The sequence below is a fragment of the Thunnus thynnus genome, chromosome 10 (assembly GCF_963924715.1).
Source record: "Thunnus thynnus chromosome 10, fThuThy2.1, whole genome shotgun sequence".
NCBI classification, from domain to species: domain Eukaryota; kingdom Metazoa; phylum Chordata; class Actinopteri; order Scombriformes; family Scombridae; genus Thunnus; species Thunnus thynnus.
In genome coordinates, this window is record NC_089526.1 from 5,266,905 (window position 1) to 5,287,206 (window position 20,302).

The 20,302-nt window shown below is 42.6% G+C and overlaps 1 protein-coding gene across 3 annotated transcripts in view; it reads left to right on the forward strand.

Annotated features, from left to right (window-relative positions):
- The window catches only part of sema6cb (semaphorin 6Cb), a 165,219-nt gene that overhangs the window by 70,836 nt on the left and 74,081 nt on the right, over positions 1-20,302 (forward strand). For 2 of the 3 annotated variants that reach the window (XM_067600560.1, XM_067600562.1), the window contains exon 3: positions 375-568. The exons of the other annotated variant lie outside the window; for it this stretch is intronic. The gene's annotated coding sequence lies outside the window, so the exon portion shown is untranslated. The remainder of the gene's footprint in view (positions 1-374; positions 569-20,302) is intronic. 3 annotated transcript variants of the gene reach the window in all.

Sequence of the window (20,302 nt, forward strand, 5' to 3'; positions counted from 1 at the left end):
ATTTCTGTATATATTTCAGCATATTTTCACAGTATTGATGGAGTAAAAGTTTCTTCAACATTCATAAAGCTCTTTGGCTCTTTTTTTTTCTTATCGTCGCCACGTTGCAACTGTAACCCAGCACATCTGGCTCTATTTACGGCCTCCCTGCTTGTGTTAGCAGTGATGTTATGACAGCAGAGTGACTGAGGAGATTACACTAAGAGGACATAGAGCCCCTCTCCACGGGGGGCCTCCGTAGGTCAGCGGCCCTGTTTTAAGCAAAAGAGACAAACCCCTGAAGGTTTTTTTTTTTTCCTGTTTAGAGCGCAGCTGTCCCTCTTGTCTTGTTGTCCCTTCTCATTGTTTTTGTTTTCTGTATTTTGCTCTCACAGGAAGTTTGTTGAAGACTGAACGTTTTGAGAGGGTTCAACCTCACAGGGGGGGTTTTCACCCCTGTTGCCCCACCAACCGCCGCCCCCTCATCATCTTCAAAAACCCCGCCTCCTACATCCCCTCCAGCTGAGGTCATTGCGTAAGAGAAGTTGGAGGGAGCTGCGGATCATTGCACGTAACAAAAACCCTGACTGTAAGTTCTGTTTTTACTCCTGTTTCCTCCTTTTGCACTTTAAATGCTCCCAGCTCTGACTGTTCTGTAGTATTTCCCTCCTTGTGGTTTTTTTGGGAAAGCAAAAACACTCGACACACACAAAAAACCAGTGAGAAGAACATCACCAGCTGGTTTAAAGCCTGAACTTGGTGTCATTTCTACCTATTTCTCTATAATAATCTAATTTCTTTGATCGACAGCAACAATTTCTCACTAACATTAGCAAGCAAACCAACAATCAGACTCATGGCATCACCTTTTTCCAACACAGACCACTTCAAACCAGTGAGAAGAGCACAGACAAACACACAAATACAGAAATCTCTCTAATTGATTTTCAAGAGGCATAATAGCATTTCATAGTGTTTGTTGAATCTCTTTTACTCCATTTCAAAATGATTTATTTCATATTGACGGCAACTTGCCTTGCAACAGCCTCTTCATGTTTCGATCTTTTTGCCTTTCATGTTACCGTTAACTTACTAACACAATGTAGCTGATATCACAATATCTCGACCAAAGCTTTTAGTGTTTAATGTTCATTCTAACATTCCTCCTCAGTATGTGTGTCTGTGTGTGTGTGTGTGTGTGTGTGTGTGTGTGTGTGTGTGTGTGTGTGTGTGTGTGTGTGCTCATTTTTTATACACATTCGCACAATAAAATGGTAAAAATTCCACACAGCTTGTTAAGATGTAGGAAATAATGACATATTTGTGCGCTATAATTTCAAGTTCACACCCTGCGAGGCTCAGATTGTCCACAGTAATGGAGAGAAAACCGTCTGCCAGTTAATGGCCTCCCCCCTCCTCCCCCCTATTACACCCATACCTGATTGTATAAGCCGGAGCGTTTTGAAGTGTTCTTCCAAAGTGGCGAAAAGACTCTCGAGAGCTTTCAATCACAGCTCTGCCTCACACACACACACACACACACACACACAGGTAGTCAAATAAACACGTTGAAAGGCTTTATATTACACAAACACATTGTTTTTGCGGGGCTAGCAGCGAGCTTTTGTCCCCAGGAGCTCTTATTTGTAACAATTTGACAGTACGAAGGCTCACACCGGATCATCTCTCTATTCTACCCCCCCCCCCTTTTCAAAGCACCACTATTGTGCTGTGATCCCCCCTTTTGGCTGCCCGTGTATACATGCGACGCGGGGGCCATTGTGGACCACCGAGTGTCAGTCAAAGTGAATAGAAGCCCACCGCTCTCACACCGCTCTCCACTGACAGCGGGGGAAACAGCACACGATGGTTTGGCGTGAAGGTTGACTATATAGGAAGGAGATGTTGGGTTGGCACGGCGGTGGCATCAGGGCCCCCCCCCCCCCCCCCGACGTGGACAGCCGTTTCCTGCCTGTCATTATCGATGACACAAAGCCGTATCGACGGGGGTGAAACGGGACAGAACGGCAGTCAATGCCGGTGCACAGGCGTGAAACATGATCAGACCGCCGAGTTGAATGGAGGTATTATCACGCCAAAAAATGTGAGCGAGCGAGAGAGAGAGAGAGAGAGAGAGAGAGGACGGAGGCAGAAAGAGAGACGGAGTGGCATAACTTTCATATCTCGTCACCCACTCTCTCGACAATGCTGCCACTGTGTTGCTATAGATTTATGCATAGTTCGGATGTATGATTGTGCGCTCGCGGCCCACATGCTTTACAGAAAAAAAACAAAACAAGGAAAATCTTTGTATACGAAACCAAAAGTTTGCTCAGATTTCCAAGAATACGAGCTAAACTCTCATTCCTGCATAATGAGAGCAATTGACACTCAGTCGTATATTTTACCAATCTCATGTATTATTTTTTTTATTGCTCTACACCCCATCACCTCTCTACAGGAATCTAGTTTTAGCACCTGTCTTTTTAGCTACCCAATTAAAAAAAAAAAAAAAAAAAACATTCCTTCAAAGCAGTGCCACACTGAGAATGCAGCTGTCTCCATATTTTTTTTTTTTTTAATGATTAATTTTAGATAAAGTCTTTTGGCATTTCTACCTTTTTTTTTTTGTAAGAGCTCACACAAGGAAAGATTGGCAGAGAGACATGCGACAAAGGTCCTGGTCCAGATTTGAACCTGAGGGTTTTGCAGGTATGTGGTTTTGCACATGAGCCAGCTGAGTCACCAGGAAGCCCCCCCCAACCCCCCTCCCCTTCCCACCGCACCCCTGCGTATATTTCTTGTCTTTGCCCTCTGATAAACTCCGGTTGACCTCTCTCGCTGTTCGCCCCGAGGGCTGCAGTCTTTGTCGGTGCCCTTATTTTCTCCTTCTTTCCTTTTTTTTTTTTTTTTTTTTTTTTTCCTTCCTCCTGTTCTTCCTCCTCCCTGAGTTGTGCTCTTGCTCAATGTTAAATGAGGGCATGGCCACACTTGGATGTGCTGTGACAAATTGGCACACAGGAGGCAGATGGTGACGGGGAGGAGACCGGTTGTCATGCCATTTGCTGCAGTGACACGGACCGATCTCAGTGCTGCAAGAGAGCAACCACACATGCTCCATTTGTTGTAATCCTGACTTTGGTTACCCCCCCCCCCCCCCCACCCATACGTGCAAACACACATACAGTACACCAGCAAACTCTGACATACATGCCACCCTACACCAGCCTTTCCGTCCCCATTAGTATCAATGATGTGTGCAGCGGAGGCGCTCGCGAGACTGTCAAGAGGCTCACTGCTTGGCTCCGCTTGGAGAGGTGAAGGGATGCTGAGGGATTTTGACAGAGAGACAGAGACTCAGACTAATGGTAGACTGGTGGGACTCACCAGCCATAACACATGGCCTACTATAGACACACATGCCATCGCTGACGTGCTGTACATGTCAGCCAGGCGGTGGTTCTATTTACAGAGCTCGCTGTCTTCACAATGTTTACCCATGAGGTTTTTGCTACAGCTTGACTAAAAAATCCCCATGGGTGTTTTTCAGTGTAACATGACTTCTGGTAAGATCATAGTTTGTCTGATAGGACTTGCGTTGCTCATTAGGCTGTGTCCCTGGGATGTGAAAACGTTCCCTAATTGCATTTCCTTTACAGCTGCATCGGGCTGGATCTTTAAAAATACACCAGTTTTAGGTTAAATCATGTGGAGCTTCAAGAGGGAACATCTCATTGAAAGGGAAAAAATGTTCACCATTGTGTCCCTGTTTATGTAATAGTGATATGTCAGTGTTTACTCCTTGTTTTGGCTGTATGTTCATGTGTATCTGCCTAAACATTGTTCTTTTAACGGTGTGGAAGAACATTTATCTTGCGAGGCAGCTGGATTTGCTGAATCCATCCTGTCAGGCTTCAAGTTAGGCGCTTGTGTCTGAAGCACCAGTGGTTCGGACCAATCGGCGTTGCAAATCCAGCTGCCTGTCAAAGTAAAACGGGAATAGACAGATGGTTCATCCAATCACCTTCTAAGTCGTTGGTTAGTAAAGTGCCCGCCCTTTTCCAACCAGTTTCCATGGACGACTTCTCAGATGGTTCTGTGTAATAAACCATCTGGTGCGTCGGGTTAGAAGAACATTGAGAGTCACCTGAAACCAGTCAGAGTCCTTGTATGTGTAAACATACAAGGACTCAAGGACAGAATAAAAGCTGATTCTGGATGAAACATGAAGAGACAAACTTTGTTAAAGGGCAAAAAACAAAAGCACTTGTTGATGTCGACTCTCTTGACCCTTTGGAGTAAGCAGCATGTCCGATTGATGAATGTCAGTTTGCTTTATTTCCTGTCCGGTAACAGTGAACATGGCTCAACTTAAGCCAAAACACAAGTCAGCATCATCCCACAAGACGCTTCATTGGCCAATCAAACTCATTCATTCAAGTGTGCATTCCTGGTAGATTACTACTGAATAGACTATTATAAACTCTTCTGGTAAGCCTTCAGGCTCATGGATCTGTTACTCAAGCTGGACTTTCTCTTGTATTTCATGTCTCACTGGACCACCAGTGCAGCTCCTGGGAACAGTGGTGAATAGTTATAGTTATGCACATGTGGATCTGTCTTACTCATAGCGTGAAAAACTCTCCCGTAGCTCACCAAAGTGACAATCCGCAGGCAGGAAGCCAACATCTGCAACTAAAAGGTTTTAGGTTTCCACATCAGTCTCGGGTAACTGATATGTTTTGAATACTGAGCCATGTTAACAACAAATTATACTCATAAATGAACATCACCAGCTCTTTCAGTGAAACCAGTCTGCTAGTCGATTATGGTTCCAAATTGACTTAACTATAAAAGTACAGGTTTTCAAATGAAGGGGAGGGGGAGGGTGGGGGGGTGTTTTAATTGATTAGATTCTCTTTTCATTAAAAACCTGCATTAGCTCTGTGGGCGGAAGGATGAAATAATTGCCGGCTTTATCTCTCCCCACCTGGAACGTGACAGGATAACTTTCCCACGGTTGCTTAATATTCAGCCAACCTGCGAGTCCTAAGCAGGGGGATATCGATCAGCAGATGTGTGATATATATTCCCTGCCTTCCTAACAGGCATCTGCGGAGTCATCCGAGTGGGAGTCGTGATGCTTCCTTCACCTCCCTCAGGCTGCCACAGCAAACATAAAAGATACATGGAGAAAACTGGGAAAACATTAGAGCAAAGTTCTCAGATGCTTAACCCCCCTCCCCCTCCCCTCTCTTTTTGAGGATTTTTTTCCTCTCAAGCAATGAAGAGAATAATTTTGTTATTGATCACCATTTGAGCTGATATTCAGCAGCGATCTGATGAGCTTTATAACTACAGAGAGAAGCAAATCGACTTTCCTCTGAAACGTGCCTTTCAGACTAACATTCGGACTTCAAACGAAACTTTGTTGCTGACTTTCATGCTTATCAACGGCTAATTACCCTCACGTGGGAAAGCTTAAGTGATGCAACTTCTCGGCGCTCGTTAAACTAGCCTGCTTAGCAAAAAAAAAAAAAAAAAAAAAAAGTACAAACCTCTCGCACAGCATGCAATGTTTTATGAGATGTCCACACGCTATCAGACTCTCCGAGATGCTGGACAGCAGCCAGTTTGTTACAAGGACACACATAAATGCATTTGCGTGTCTGCGCTCGAGCAGAGAGAGAGAGAGAGAGACAGCAAGCTGTGAGGAGAAAAACAGCCCTCCGTTTTGTGATAACAGCTCTTTCACTGTCAGCACAAACAATCTGCAGGCCTTAACTCCCCATAACCAGGACAAGTGTTCACATTTGCCATATTCATAGAGAAACAAAAAAAAAAAAAAAGCTCCCAGAACATGGAGTGCAAAAACAAATCTGCAGCCGAGTTTAAATAAATCATCTCCTCCGTAATGGGAAGAAAAAAAAAAGAGCATAACTGCTTCTACAATGTCAGCAAACATGGCTGCAGCACCTATTGCACGCCACTCACCCTAAACTTTTGTGTCAGGAACAAGATTCAGCCGCCGCGGATGTGTGCTTTACTTTAACCTTAAATCCGTCTTCCCCTAGGCAATTTCATCCCCGCGTGCACTTCTGAAACGTTTAGTAAATTTGGATAATGAGGACGGGGGATCACTAGGAAGTTGAGGTGAAAGTCAGGAAGCCCTCCAAAGCCGACTCAAGGCTGTTTATAATTACAATTCAAATGAGCCAAAGGGTCAACAGTTTAATACATTTTTTGTCTTAAACGACACGTAAAAAGGTCAAAAGATAGCGAATCTTATTTTAGAATTGGTTGGAATTAAGCTTAATTTATGATAATGTTCTACGCTATTGAATAATGTTTACTTTGAGGGCAAAACCCAATTAATTCAATTATAATAAAGTTCATATATTTGCCTGTTAAAGTTCTGTCAGTTTCACCCTTCAGATAACTCCTGCGCACATTAAAATTGATCTATTTGGACACTTGGCTGGGATCCAAAATAGCTGCTTGAGTTGAAAAAAAAAAAAAAAGGATCTGTTTTTTAGCTTTTGGCTGTTTGCACTTGTCAGCATGACATTGTCTCACTGCACGTGCTTGCCTAAGTGAAACTGGGATTTTCTTTTTTTGTTTGTTTTTGTGCCAAATCAGGTAGATTCCAGTCTGGTCTCCAATGCTTATCCTTCCAGTCACCAGTTAGCTTTAGATTAGTGGCTATAGCTCGTTTGTAGCATCAACAGCTTTACAAGTGTTATCTTTGTCTGCAACGAGGTCCAGAAACAAATTAAGTGCAACTAAAGGGGGACAATTTCATCAAATGATAGACTTCAGGGTCTTTTCTTTATCCTAACAGTGAGTATTGTTTGTTTTTTTCCCCAATGCAGCAGTGGATGTAGCCGTCATAAGCCATGTAGCGATCAGCAGCCAAAAAAAAAAAAAAAAAAAAGAAGACTGGGAGGCGAGAGAGGCTTCTAGCAAGCCTCAAAGGCTTGTGTTTAAATGACAGAATGTGCTCCGTCATCGAGAAGACTGATTAAAAAAAAAAAAACAACCCAGTGTGTCACGGTCAGGGTGGCGATGGCATATGGCCGAAGGGCTTAAGCATAGAGAGAAGACATCTGCAGTTCCAAATTACTGAGGCAGAAGCAAGGAAATGAAATCACACAGATTAAAAAAAAAAAGGGGGAATCTGGCTCATTGTTCTTGTGGAGAAATGTTTGTGAATACCAGCACTTGCATTCAAATTGTTATTCATGTTATTAGTCAAATGTTTGAGCATACACTTTTAATCATAGTGTTAGATTAATTTGTAAATGTATTTAAAAACACCTTACAAGGTAACAAATGAGCAAGTCGGTAACAGATTTGTGTTCTTCTTCTGGTTGTAAATACGCCAGCACCTGTTTGGAGAAGCCGAGCGTCTGTTATCGTGCCCAGGTGTTGCTATAAATGGTACGGATATTTACAGCATCTTCTTCTTTTTTTTTAAAGTCTCTTGTTTTTCTTTATTTCTGCTGGAAGAAGAAAATGCTGAAAAAAAAAACTCACATTGTTTTGATTTGGATAGCAGCCAAACCACAGGCCACAAAGTTTAAAAATTCAGGGCACCAAAAGAGCTCCACACAGTTTAACAGTGTACACTGAAGAGAGTAAGTGTTTATGAGTCCTGGGTGTGTGCTATGATATACGATACTTTGTCAAACACTTACATAAGCAAACATTAAACCGATAAATTGCAAATGTTCTTCCTCACGCACAGAGTCCAGGCAGGACTTCTTTTTTTTTATTGCTTTCTTGCTTCTGCGTTAAACTTTCTGATTTATTTCAAGGCGCTATTGCAGCAAGTTAACAAAGAACAGCATCTTAACTCTCAATAAAATCTGGCTTTTATCAGCTTGATGGACGATATTAAACACCAAAATCTTCTTTTATGTTAGCGGTGGTTATAAACGGTATAGAATATGAAGATTTTTGCATGTACATGTACAAATAACCTTTAAGATCATGTCTACTACTGATAAATATGTCTTAAATCAGAAATAGATACTCCTAACAAACTATGGCATCATAGAAAACATAGTGTAAATACTGTATGTGAGCACTAATGCTTCACAAATAATGCAAATGTATTATAACCTGCAACCCTCTCATAGTCCCTTTGGATACAGAACTGTTTTTTTTTTTTTGTTTTGCTTGAATTACCATGTGCAAATTTCTCCAAAATTTTACAGTCACAGGAGTCCTTCAACCACCAAGAGTTCCTCCTGTCTGCCTCTCTCTCTCTCTCTCTCTCTCTCTCTCTCTCTCTCTCTCTCTCTCTTTCTTTTTCTCTGTTTGTTTTTCTCTCCAGTCTATGTGGAATTACCTGAAAGCTTGTATCCCCCTTCTCAGTTTGGCTTTTGAGGTTGCGGGCTTTTCATCTTTCTAGTTTTTACACCTTTGTATGATCTCATCGCCGGTCTTTTTGGAGACAATTATTGAAAGCGTTTTTTTTTTTTTTATATAGCTCTCACACAGGTTCATCAGTAACCACCACGTAGTCTTGAATTGGGGGAAAAACAACATGGCACCCGCTCCGCAGAGGCTTGGACATAATGAAAAATATGCAGCGATTGAGCATCAAGGTCATTCTGGTGGAGTATTTCTCAAGAGGGCTGAAAAAGTCATCCGCCGAGTGAGCAAAATAAGGCCAGGTGGCTGATGAACTCCAGGAATAGTTTGACAAACCCTATCACCAGTGACAAATTAAAGTGTCAGTGGCCGCCCTACGTGGCATCACATTTCCTGTGCTGTTCTGTGATAAGCCCCGACGCTGATATGAGCCAGCAGCACATGGCTGTCTGCGGCACGGTCTTGAGAAGGCCACGAGGGCAGAGGCGCGGTAACAGGAGACCAAGGCAGATGCTTGTCTCTGAGTATCGATCGGGCCAGACGTCCAGACGACTGTAACCGCCGCTGACACAGGGGAGGCAGGCGGAGCGGGCCGGGCCGGCATGTGGGCTACCTACTACCGCTGCAGCTGAAAGGAACAGTGGTGAAAATCTGACACTGTCACATAGCGCCTGTGGACAAAGGAATACGTTTCCTGTGTACATACAGCTATCACACATTTTAAAAAGATAGCGAGTCCCATTGTGTCAGTCAGACACACAGACAGCTTAAATATACATTTTCACACAACGCTTATGTTGCACAGCTTGTTTCCTTGTTTTTTTTCCCCCCGTAGAGGCTTTGTGTCACAAACCTCTTGGCAGCCACAGTTCACTTGGAAAGCTGTACATAAATAATGGCTAACTGCGTAAGAACTTGGCAGGGAGGCTGAAAGGATTGTTGTGGTGTGGGTGTCATTTCAGTTAAGGTTGCTAGGAAGGAATAAAGTAAGAGGTATGATTAGCGTGACATAGCAAAGCGGTGGTTTGTTGTCGGCTGTAGTCTCAAAGTACAGCTCCAAGAGAGTCGGGTTATTAAATAGTAAGTCCTAGAATGCTGATATGAATAATTTCTAAACATATTAGAATTCTGGATCCATTAAGAAAAACATGGTTTCCACTTCCTCTTGAAGGTGACGGTTTTACATGTTTATAGTACTTGCAATATGGCGAACAGCAGCTATTCCTGAACTTAACAAAAGACAGCAGCGGCAACATTTTTTATCACTGCACAGTAATAATTTCAGGCACTAACGTGATGAAACATTTACTGCTGCATGTAAGGTTTTTTGTTTTCATTTGTCGTCATGACGCCTCAGAGACAGGAAATGCTTGGGCGTCCAATTCAAATGGAAACAACTGGAGACCAATGAACTTCTGCATGCAAATACTTCTGTTATATTTCATTCAACCTTCAGTTTTCCTCTTCTAACTTGACAAAACCTGTCAAAAAGCAGAATATACAAATTCTGATATTCATACCAAGACAGCAATGGCCACCAACAAGCTTATATTGCATAAATACAAAATTCAGACACATTAATTGGGAATTTCCCATTCACATACATCACATATACAAGTCATGACTACTGCATGCTATCGAGACTGCCGAGTCATGTTATCAATACAACCAGCTGTTGCATAAGAGCTAAAAAACTGTCAGAGGGTGCCTCTAAAACGCCTCTCTGTATGCAAGCATCCCAACAGCAGCAACACGCTTTCTCTCGCTCTTATACACAGACACATTCAGCCTCTTGTCAAGGCAGCCACAAGAGTAATGGCCCCAGGTCTCCTCCTGAACACAGACTAATGAGAATCTCAAATCCGACAAGCAGAGTGCATTTATCACGCACTCACACTTAATGACACCGCCACCCAGGCTCAACAGCATGCTCACGCCAGTATGTAGCCCCATTATAGATGGCCCCCGTTTGTCCCCTCGCTTTCCTATTATTATAGCCGCTCGGTCAAACCTATTGGAAAGATGAAGGCCGAGTAGAGGAGGAGGAGGCGCAGAAGAATAGAATCAGAGTCGGCGGTAAGTCTGCTGGCAAAAAGAAAGCTTTTGTTTTTCTTCTTCTGTCTTATTTCTTCCTGTCCATCTTTTTTTTTTTTTTTTTTTCCCAGCCCTCCCAGCGTGAATCGGTTCTATTCACAACTTCTTTTATTCTCTTTGTGTCTGCGTCACTCATCTCTTAAAAAAAAAAACCTAAAATGCAGATGAGTGGAACGCTTCGGCTCAGGAACGATGACTGCAGTCGTCAGAAAAAATACTACATGCGCCGCTTTGATCTTCCTCTATGAAGTTTTGTTTTTTTTATTTGCGGGGTGACACGGAGCTTTGCACAAGGACTCGTGCATTTTAAGAAACTTAAAAAGAAGAATCTGACAAGGAAACATGGATTTTCAAATGATTAGACAGCGTATTGCTTATATTTAACGGTTCAGAGGGAAACATTGATCTATTAAGGCAAGCTTCTTATGTGATATCTACTTTTTTATAATCCTAAATCACAATCTCAAGCTTTCAATAAAGACGAGTTCAGTAGTTGCTCAAGTCAAGGTAGAAGTAACCCAAATACTCCAACGCAATGATCTTCATATCGTAAGAAAGGGAAGGACGATTTGAGCCCTAATTAGATGGACTTCTAAGCAGGCCCTGCCGCCTCTAATGACTGTTGGGGATTTAGACAGACGTAAGAGATTATCCTTCTTAAGTGCTGGAAAGGCAACATTATCTAAACCGAGATCCGGGCTGTGCTTCAACACACAACTCGGACACATTAGATGGAAAGAAGCAAGAACACAAGCAGCCAACATTGACTTAGCAACACTTCAGTGCTGCCGAGAGGGTAAAAGGTGCAACGTTGGCAGAATAACAATGGACAACAATGACTACTGCACCCTGACGCCGCCGAGGAAATTAAATTGGATTATATCTGTCAGATATCATTTAGGTCTCTTCCGGATGGTTCATCTAACAGTCGTTTGCTTTTTCAACTCGGGAGTCGTGTTGCTTTAGATTTAACTGCCTCTATAGAAAATAATTCACAACTGTCCCTTTACCTTGACGCTCCATTCACAGCTGAACCAGAACTCTCCCAGCGTAAGTACAAGCATAAACGTCTATGAGCTTGTTGTATCGAGATTGTTTGAACAACCTGAAAAGTTGTGAAGTGTAAGCAATGCCAGGTTAAAATCCAACGCTGTAGCAAAGACTCAAAGACGACACTTTCATGTAAACATATATATTTTCCGTTAAATCATTCAGTTTAATATTTAGGTTGCAGTCACCACACACTGCTTAGCTCTCCAGAAAACATTGGCTAATCCTATCAAAAAGAACCCATCTGCTGGCCTCCGCCGGTCGTCTCTCGCTAAGTAACTTGAAAAGAAACACACACAGGTAGTGTCAGCGCTTCACATGAAATACTTTTACTTTGTGTGTTTATATGTATTTACACAAGTGAGACTACCCAAAGTGCAGAGGGACATTAGTCAGATATTATCTGGATAAACAGTATGTACTACACCCTGAAAAAGTTTCACCGTGGGATTAATACTAACTGCAGAGCAACGGATCATTTCATGAAAGAAAACAGAGTTCGATCCAACAGATGACTCTGCTTCGTTGCATTCTGATGTCCTGTCTGAACAACTGGAGGATGTTCTGTAATGCTCAGTTTGTTGTTAGGAAAGTTGTCCATAGCAACAGATATTTGAGAATTTGAAAACATCTGCTAACAATAGTGGGAAATCTTTATTATTTATGTTAACATATATCCAATGAATTGTGACTAACACATATGTTTAGCTGGATATTTTATAGTCTGGGAAAAAAAACCCTTAAAACTCAGTGCTCACCAGTGGACAAACTATCATGCCGCCATTTTTCTACTCTGCTTTTAACATATTTTTGACACTTCTGCCAGCTGACAAATACGGATACTGATGTATCAACCAGCCCTACAATTTGGCAGTTCCCTGATAGCTAAATACAGGCTTTCCTAACACAAGGGTTAGTTTAAGAGCACTGTGTTTCATGGATCATCATATATTCATCTCATTTGACTACTTTGGCTCATCATGAAAGTAATTCAGCACTGTTGACGCTTGTGACGCTCAGTGCTGTCGAAGCAGGACGTGCCAGTCTGAAACTGAGTGGTGGAATTGATTGTCTGACTGATTCCAGACCAGTGAGCTGTGAGACGCCGTCATCCCCCCCACCCCCACACCTCCCCATCCTCTTCCTCATTTAGATTTACTGTCTTCCCTACTGTCACCCTTCATGTCCCGTCCCTCCCGTTTCATGGGCACCGCTCCCACCGCCTTCCTCGCCACGTTTCATGACACGGCGTCGCCTTTGAATGAGGTAAGAAGAGCCACACCGCTCTCGTCGTACGATCGCCTGTGGCCATTGACTTTTCTTGGGAGAGACAGAGTTGTTAGAGCCATAAAATGAGATAAACTGAGCTTGAAAGCTCCCAGGTCTTTCAGTATGTGTTTAGATGATATCATCAGTGTGAGACAACGGTAATAAAAGTGAGGTCAGCTGCCACTGTGGGCTACTACCCTGAAAGGTAGCTGTGTCCTGATAAGACCGCTGTCTCTTTTCATCTCTCCTCTTAGAGCTTCTGGTGTGTGTGATGAAGCTGACGCGTGGATGTTGGGTTTGAGTGGAAAAGGCGTCTAATAATTGGATGCATGCTCGGCGTGCAGAGACTGTTTGTCCCAAAGACAATGATGAAGTGTTTAATCTTACCAGGAACAGCGAACCACACAGGCATGATGATGCCATTATCTTTGCGAGGCTCTCTCCTTGCGAAGCTTCACTCTTACCCTTGATTTATATTTCCCTTCATGAGCATCGACCACTCAGATTGCAAAAATCATTCATTTATAAAAGCAGGGCTCACTGCTTTTGTTCTTGTTCAACTGAAATTCACCGAATGTACTTTTTGTCACACGTTCCCTTGGTAGCTTTTCTTCCCCCCCTCCCTCTCTTTTTTTATAATCTCATTGTGGTAATGTGACAGGGATGGATCTTCTGGGTGACGGCTGTGTGATTGCCTCTGCTAACAAGGGATAAAGGCAGTGGAAGAATCTTCACAGCTATTTATCTCCCTTTGATCAATTCTCAACTACTCTTGCCTTTGTGTGTTTATCTTTTTAGTAGAAAGCTCTGGTTTGGCACTCTTGAAACTGGGACCTCTTCTTTTGTCGAGACTAACAGAATTAAGTAGGAGGCCTCCTCATTGCATCATAGCGAAATGAAAGATTTTCACACAGCTTGAAGGCAGCAGCGATCAGTGCGGGGGGAAAACCAGGTATCTCATCCCTTCAGCGCTCATAAAGTTCCCTCGTTTGAATGCGCCAAACTTTACAGATATGTCACTCATGATTCGCTTTTCCGTCGAGAGGGAATAAAAGTTCCGGTAGATTGATAATTCATGCAGGACATCTTTCAAAATAGGAAGCGCAGAGTTTTGAAATGCAAACGGTGCAGCAAGCTAATTGGTACCACAGGGGAGATAGAGATCAAAGAGCCTCTGTGTTAATAGAGAAGTCTCACTTCTTTTTTTTTTTGTGTGTGCCGCTGAGTGAATGGACACAAAGCCACCATGAAGTCCTCAAAGTGGCGGTCCTCAGCCGAAGCATCCGAGGTAACCGCAAAGAGAAAGTTACATGTGTTTCCACTCATTGTATCACCTGTGCAGGGTTTGTATTAATTGGTTCGGATTGAGTCAAATGTAAATGAAAGCTATGAAGAGGTGCTCTGCGAGGTCTTTTCTAGTTTTTTTTTACATCTTTTGTCAGAGAGCTTTTGCTTTGACCCTTTTAAAGCTTTCTGTGCACTTACAGCACTTACACGGCCGATACTGGATTTTTTGAGGCCAACGCTGATTTCGATATTTACATTTACATTTTTCATTTAGCAGATACTTTTATCCAAAGCGACGTACATATGAGACTGATACAACACAAGCAAGGATCTAGTCAGGAGACAACTACACGAGTACGTGCCATAAAGCTTAAGTTTGGGCCCAATAGGACGTAGATGCCGATATTTGGGAGTTTCTGATGACGATCTATCAGCCAATAGACATTTCTAAAAACATAAGCACAAAACATAAACGACAATCTTGATACAGATCCCTTAGGTTTTTTTATTGTTTCTTTTTTCTTTCTTTTAATTAAGACCAAGACACATACCAGGCAGGATATTTAACTGAAAAATCAAATTGTTAGTGCCCTCTGGTGGACAAATGATGTAATGGCGACACTGTTTATAAATTAGACCAAACACAATTTGGCATTTCTATACTGCAAATTCTTGTTATCCACTAGCCGACATACACCAACATGATACATCTTCAATAAGCTATTAACAGCTGATATATCGGCCTGGCTGATTCAATACGGTATGTACTGTATATCTGATCAGCCACAGTGTATTACAAGATCAAGCTCCCTTCCCTTTTGGGAGTCTTCACTGCTCTGCTTTCTTATTTGATATGTCGCCTGTTCCTGTTGTATGATATTATCTGTGTAAAAGCCCTCCTACACTCCATACTGTTACTTTATTTTGGCAGTCAAGCTGAGGCGCAGGTAACAGCGTCAAAAGCACGATAAGCTTCCCACTTGCACTTCAAGGTTAGTTATAAGGTCAGTTGGCTTTTAGACAACTATACATCACATCTAATAGTTGTTGTCATTGTGGCCAGTCTGGCACAGCTCTGCTGATGTGTGAGGAGCTGTTTTTTGTTTTTTTTTTTTCCCAGGATTTATTTTGAGTGGTTTCTGGCTTTTGTATTGACAGCAGTATGAGGGCTTGCCAAGCTACGCATCTAGAAAACCTTTTCCACATTGCCTGATCAGAGTATTAATTAGGTATATCGGTAAGTAGCACATACACGTATAGGCACTCATACAAAACCAAATCTGATCAAAAGGAAGGAAACCACTTGGCTCTGTGCTCCTTCCTTCCCTTGGGTTTGTATCTACACCCGGGGGGATGCAGGAGACTAACAAACATCTCCAAAGCCTTTAACCACCTGCTTTGCTTTGACTCAGAGCCTAAACCGACAGCGGTCTCTTAGCTTTGGTTCGGTTTTAATATCCATCTCCTGGCAACAAGAAAGATCCACTTTTCCTCTCTCCTATCTTTCCACACTCAATATATTAAAACACTTTATTTTTAGGGGGGTTTTTTTTTTTTTTTTGGACTCTTGAATATCTGCTACATCCTGCTTGCTTGTTCCTCTCTTTGTGCCCTTGTAGGGGTCAGCAGTTCTGCAGGAATCATGACAGGCCCAGGCAGCACAATAGTGTGTAAAGTGTGCCGTGACAGGAGATTATATCTGCTCTTTGCTGTTTCATATCAGCCACTTCCTCCATTGTTTTACTGTCAGTGTACAGCATCAGAGTGCTGTATGTCTATGTCGTGCATACAGATTATCACTATACAGGGGGTTTTATTTTCGGAAACTGTGTCTTGGAAATACCTTTTCACTATATATTATTCATCGCTTTGTAAATATCATCCTTGCTGACATATTTAATTCCACAGAAAATTTGGCTGCTGTGTCTCATTTTTCTCGGGGATTAGAGCTGCATGACATGTGATTATGTGATGTTGATTTTTTAAATTTCATATAGTTTTATCAAGTAGATGCCAAGTAATGAAATAACACACTTGCCCTTCGCTTAGTCATTCCTGTTACAGTTAAAGTTAGGATACTCACATTTTCTCTCCCACCCACCCTCCTAAACGTAACCGAGGGATTGCGCTCGAGTCGATAAGTTGGCTGACTCCGACTGTCGGGTCAGATTGGAATCCCTGAAATAGAGAGGTAAAAATGGAAACACACAAAATACAGAAAACAACAACAACACTCAGCCTGCTTTCCCCTCTTGCTCTGCATTTCGCGGCAGTAGCCTCTGGGGGTATCCAATTATGACGCCCTTGAGAGAATGACAGTGCTTGGATTTCTGTCAATACAGGGTTCAGGTAGTGTTTCTCAATAACATTGTGAATTATTGATGACAGAGAGATTGAGAGGAGAAGGGGGGGGGGGGGGTAGTTAACATTCATTTTTATGTATGAAGAAGAGAAGGAGAGATGAGGCAGATGGGTTCGCAGAAATGCCGCCCAGCATATTTTAAACTGATCTGTTTGATTAGGTGACCTGAGGTGCGACTCGTTTGAAAATGTCATAAGGACCCCAGAAGATTGAAGGTGGATCCTGACTGACAGGGGAGCACAGAATAGTCAGGGAATTATAGGCCTCTCTGAAGATGAATCTAAATAATTAACAGCAGGCAGACGGATGAAGAGTGTTCCACTGGTGCAAGCCTGATCCTTCTTCCACTGATAGCCCTCTGGGCTTTTTTTTTTTTCACCCATTGCAAATAGACATGAAGACGATGGATGATGCCTGCAGCGGTTTTTCAGATCGATCAGAGAGCTGTCTCACTGTCTGAGTCCTGCATAGATCCCTCTGAAGTCTGGCCAACTCGCCCTCTGTAGAAAGAAGTCCTGAGAGTAGGCCCGACTGGAGGCAGTGGTGCTTTATTTTTCCGAGAGTGCTACCCACAAATCAGTGGGTGTTAGCCAACGATTTCCACTGAATTCTAGGTGTACACTGAGACACCGATATCTGTATCCTCGCTCTCACAACTGATAGCGTGTGTCATATCAGTTCAGGGCTGAATTTCTAATTTCCACAACTTTTGTGTGCTCTCGCTGTCAGTTTGGTTTTACTTTGACATCAATCCTCTAAAGATCGTTCACGGAAGCTCAAGTATAAACCCGAGCTCTAATCTGTGGGGATTCTTTGATGAGGACAGAGTAGAGTAGTCTGACACGGGGTGACAATCGATGGCCTCCGCGACAGGACAACCCGTCACTTGTCTTAACTCTGTGGGCGCTGAGGTTAAGGCGGCGTTCCTCTGGGAGCAAGCTGAGTGGCATTGATGGCAAGGAGGTCCCAACCTCCTCTGACAGACAGATCTCATCTTGGATGCCATCTTGCCCTCTCCCTGCCATGCCACAATGCAGACACTATGAGGATGAGACTACATTTTACCGACATACTAATTCAAGAGCTAAAAGACTGTGGGGACCATTGATTTTCTATTCTTGGTAAAAGGCAAGAAGCCAGCCATCACTCCACTTTGACTAGAGATGCTAATGGACTTTTTAAAATGTTGCTGCAGGATCCCCCTGAGCCATTCTGTTTTTTTTTTTTTTTTTTTGCAACTGCAGGGCCTTTTGAAGTATACCGAAATCCCCCGAGCTCCTTCATCTGACATGTTTGTATTCAACAGCCCAGTTTCGATGTCTCAGCTGTGTCAAGTGTTAATACACAGCGTCTGCCCGGTCAGGCGACAGGTAACGCTAGAAGTCTAAACTCTGCGTCTGATTTAAGGATGAAAGGAAGGCGCCAAATAATGTTAGAAAGCTACTCACACTGTTTATGCATGTGGGTTTACAGGTGTACTGTACTCATATCATCAAACAATTTCCACACAAACAAGCAATGATTTTTTTTTTAAACCATATCTTTAGTATAGAAAAGAAACACTGTCATAGAAAAGGTCTGACAGTGTTTTGAAAGAACATTTAATGAGCATTTTTATTAGAAGCTCATCAAGGTAGAAATGTAAAATTAACTTCTTGATCTAAATGTTGAACCCTTATCATTTCAGCATACTCTGGATTAAAAAAAAAAAAAACCAAAAGCGCCACAGGCAGCTCTAAAGACTACAGATCTTGATAAACTATAGTGATCTTTTTAAAGGCATTCTTAATTGGAGCTCGGTTGTAACTACACTAGAATGAACTCATTTGCGCCACTTGTAACACCCGTCTGAAAACTAGCCCACAGCATCCACCTCTGTGTCCTATGGGGGTTGTTCTCTCAATTATTGCCCAATGCTCCTTGATCCCAATTCCAATTTGCCGCGGCGACGTCTACGTGGTTAGCCATTGGAAATCTAATTAGCAAAGTTTCTCCTGTCTGAGAGGGTTGAGTGCAGAGTTGAAATAACTGCCGGGTAAAAAGGGGGGGAAGAATTTCAGCAAAGAGACAAAAGTGTCTTAAGCTGATGGTTTTTTTTTTTTGTGGAAACAATATTGATGTAACTAGTATATTTACCTCCCTCAAGAAATGTTGTTTCTTACATCATCTTCTATGTGAGAATGTCAACTATGAGTGTTTGTGCAGTGAACTCTGGGAAGAGAAACGAGCTCTGTGCAGACGGCAATGTGCTGTGTGATTCGTGTCATGGGACTGCAATGAGATCGGTGGTCTGATGAACCTTCCAAAAGGAGTTCGGGGGGGGGGGGGGGACAATATGTTGGCTCAGGCCTTAACAACGAAACGTTTGTCTCACCACGCACTATTCATATCATGTGTTGTTTTGCCTCCTGTCACATTAAAATTCCCATGAGGTTGTTTTGACAAAAACAAACAAATCATCAGACAGGTTTTTATACTGGCCTGGCAAAGCAAAGAAAAGCTTGACAACTTGACACCCTGTTATTTCCTAATGCTAATGGAAAATTAATTTTTAGTCATCAGAATTCTCACATTATTTCATTTTTCAATATGTGGCGTTGTACACGGCCGCTTTAAAGGTACGAGCTTCTGTAAAGATATCTTTACAACACACTTAGGAAGAGTATGTGTTATTGAAGCAAGTCGTTTGAAGTATGAAGCAGATCATTAGTTGACGTTAATGTCAACTCATGTATTTATAAGCTCCATAACCACCATAGTACTTCATATGTTGATTATTAGGAATTCTATAACATTATTACCTTCTTGGTTTATTCTACAACCCATGTTTGTCTCATTCAATATGATCTCTGTTGCTTTAATACAGTCATAGTAAACTTCACCATTGTGTCCTCAACCTACCTTATTATCTGGTCGCCATCATTATAGTGTAATGATGCCGTCCAACATAGGAATCTGTTTTGCAATGGTCTGCAGAGAGCAAGGGCTAATGTAGCTAATTGTGTCTGAAATGATGGAGGGAGACCGAGGGGATATACTCACTCATTATGCAGGCCAGTGTGTACCACAAACATGTCAAGAGTCGAGTATGGCGGGGCTTAAAAATGTCCACAGCCAAGAGGCTCTGAGATATCCAAGTGCACAGAGGTGGGAGGTATGAGAAGTGTGCTCTATTCTGTGACTATCAAAAAAAAAAACGAGTGGATTAGCCTCACTGCCACTGAAGCACTGGTGGAGGTCTGGGAATATTAGAGGGTGATTTCTGCATTAGGCTTTTGCTCTTGCGGTTTAGTCGTGTTGCAGCAGGTGTTGGCAGAAAATAGAAGTCCCTAGAGTGGACAGGTGCATACAGTGCAATGCAGTTGATTGAGGATAAAATTTAGATTTTAAGTGTGACTTTATGAGGCCATTATCCCCGGCCAAACGGGGACTGTGAAACCTAAAAATTTACTTGCGAGAGTTTATGTATGAATTTAAATGAACTCCGCCGCCTCCATCCGTGCCAACCAATAAAGGCCGAGATACTCTTCTTATTTAAGTTTCATTTCTGCATTAACCCAGTAAAAGGCCTCGGGACTCCAAAATCCTATGAGGATACGTCTTCACAGATGTGGCGCTATTACTTAATCCAAATGAATGTCAGATAATCAATGGAGCGCTCCAGTGTCCCAGAAACCCCTATCACCCAAAGAGGGCCAACTGCCAATGTCTCCCAGATGGCTTAACGAGTCCAGTTCATTAAAAACAAAATGATCCAAGCCCTGCCGTCCAAACCCCTTAGAACACAGAGAGCAAACATGGGACGGGATAAGCGGTCGACACCTGTCAGCTCATCAGCCGTCCGATCTCTCGTCAGACGTCAGAGAAAATCATTAACCGATT